The sequence below is a fragment of the Engraulis encrasicolus genome, unplaced genomic scaffold, assembly GCF_034702125.1.
Source record: "Engraulis encrasicolus isolate BLACKSEA-1 unplaced genomic scaffold, IST_EnEncr_1.0 scaffold_374_np1212, whole genome shotgun sequence".
NCBI classification, from domain to species: Eukaryota; Metazoa; Chordata; class Actinopteri; order Clupeiformes; family Engraulidae; genus Engraulis; species Engraulis encrasicolus.
The window spans coordinates 10,378-13,015 of NW_026945670.1; the positions used below are offsets into that span (position 1 = coordinate 10,378).

General features: G+C 40.0%; 1 long non-coding RNA gene across 1 annotated transcript; it reads left to right on the forward strand.

The window, feature by feature from the left end:
* The first annotated feature begins 273 nt into the window (after positions 1–273).
* On the forward strand, positions 274–1,990 carry LOC134443840 (uncharacterized). The gene is made up of 3 exons (XR_010033749.1): positions 274–474; positions 833–959; positions 1,909–1,990. It is a non-coding gene; the product is annotated as an uncharacterized LOC134443840 (long non-coding RNA).
* The last annotated feature ends 648 nt before the right edge of the window (positions 1,991–2,638 follow it).

Sequence of the window (2,638 nt, forward strand, 5' to 3'; positions counted from 1 at the left end):
CGGAAGTGGTGTAGGTGCCCAACGCGTTCCTCCTGCCTGATCCGTTCCCTAATGGGGCGTCAGGAAAGCGGACGTGACGAAACAGGAAATAGTGAGGAATAATTACATACTTTCAGCGAGTGGATGAGACGGTCGATGCGGCGAGTGAAGAGCATTCATTTTTTAGCATTTATTTGATCGTTCTGGGAAAAATTGTCCGGTAACATACACACACACATGTATTGCCCGTCTTGTGGCGTTTGTTTATTCGCCTTATTCACCCGGAACGTTCTAAAGACGTTGAAGGGTACACTTCAGGGGTACATTCGGCAACGCACCAGCTGTCATAGCGCCTCACTGTTGTGTGCCCAAATGTTCGTCCTCAAAGAGAAAAAATCCTACCGTGGACAGACTTTCCACCGTTTCCACAAAGAGCAGGCACTTCGCCGTGAATGTATAAATCAAATCAAGAGGGATCTTGGTCCATATTTCAAGGTAAGATGCAAAATTATGTTCAATCATACGCATTAGCTAGCACAAATAAGCTAGCTCGCCAAACTTGTCATCATGACTCATGTAGCCTAATGAAGCGAATGCCTCGGTGAAATAAAAAAAAATATGAATGTGTAATTACACAACGCTACATTTATATGATTGTTGTACCTGTACAATGACAATAAAGTTTCATTCATTCATTCAGATCGCTATTTCAAGATTATGCTTTTAATTGTGTGGTAAGCGATCCGATGGCCACTGATTTTGTGCTACAAGAACCAGTATAGGCCTACGTGTGCCAAAATCAAGTTGTTTTGCTAACGAACTAAAATGCATACCCTGGTATTTATGTTTACAGATCAACGCTGAGACCAAAGTTTGCTCTGAGCACTTTGAGAAGCAGTGTTTTGTAAAGACCGCCTGTGGTATCACAAAGCTTATAAAGGATGCTGTGCCTTCTGAGCTCTAGGAAGAGCATTACTCAGGTGAGCTTCAATCGAGCTATGTGTAAAATGTAACACCACAAAAAAAAGCGTTTTTGTTTATTACGGCATCTGTGAGGCACGGGTGTGCATGTGAATGTCAACTGCTTCCTACATGTTTAGATCTGATACACTTCCCCTGTCTATAGGCCTAATATCAGCACCACGCGTTTAACATGGCGTTAAGTTATGGTGATTAAACATGTTGCATGTCAAATAGTATAACCAGACAGGGCAAAGTGTTGATGGTCCTATCGCAGTTGCTCAGATCAAAGAGCATTGACAGAGGTTGTCGAGGAAAACGCTGTTCCCTAAACGCACAACATTGGCTACGGTAAACGTCGAGGGGGGGAGGGGGGGGGGGGGGAGAATCAGAGATGGCCATGTATGGTGAGGTGATAAGAAAGTAAGCATAGCAGACAAAATAATTCCAAAATGGCAAAATATACCGGTACTCTGGGACTTGTTGCTGTATTGGAAACAGTTTTTCAAGCGGTGTTCCTCTACCCTCTGTCAGTTTCGGTACACTGAGTGTCCATGATTACTGTACTGTGTTTGTAGGCTACTGAAGCCATGGTGCCTTTGGAGTTAGTTACTCTAGTTATTACCAGTGTTGGGAAAGTTACTCAAAAACTGTAATGCATTACTGATCACATGTTACTGTCTTTTCAAAATAATCCTGTACACTACAATATTACTATGTTTAAAATGCATGGCATTACACTACTGTTACATAAATTACTTTCAAAAAGGACTTAGGCCTAAATATGAATCTGGCCATGTATTACAAACATATCAGTATCAGGGTGGTACATTTCAAATTAAGTAATTCAAATAATTTTATACAATATGGTACTAGCTGAGATATCACCTGACCTGCCACAAAAAATGTCATCGACCCATATGCTGTACACAACATTTTTCTAATGTTTTGTATTCTGATCTATTACAGCTGGAGCTTTCCCATGGCCAAGAGATGAACGCTAAACTTGATAGTTTTTTTTCCTCCTCCTTCCTGCCTGCACTGTACAAAAAGTCAGTAAACAAAAACAAATGATTGCATTTCACAGGTTTGTTTATTATAATTTCAAAGAGAAATGATGTATGAATAATACAAGACATTATTATATAACAACAACATTTAGTATAAGAACATTTCGTATAATATGATAATATATCATGAATATCATGTACATTTGAAGCATGAGAGATTTGTACAAATAAACATCAATTCAATGTATGTTTCCTGTTTCACTTGTGACTGAATTTTTCAGAATTTCAGAATAATGGGCCTTGGAAGTTTAACATTGCACTCACTGCCCACATCTGGTTAACAGAGCCTACTAGTGTCATGGGTATGACGCCATAAAATTTTGCTAGGATGCCGGACAATTCTGTAATCTCCTTCTCGGATATGAAGCCTGTGTACAGGTCACTAACGAATGACACCTCACCAGACGGGGCAATTCCAATCAGGCCTTTGAAATTTGGGTTGCCCTTGTAATGGGAATAGATTTTGGAGTTAAGTACCTGCAAACTAAGCATTTGCACATATATTTCTGTACAGTCTAGAATGACTCTGGTGTCTGGGTAAGTGTTTTGAAAACAAGTAGGCATACATTCATCTACTGTGGCTTTTGAAGGCCAAATGGGGAGAGATCCTAACATGAAGTATCGATAGT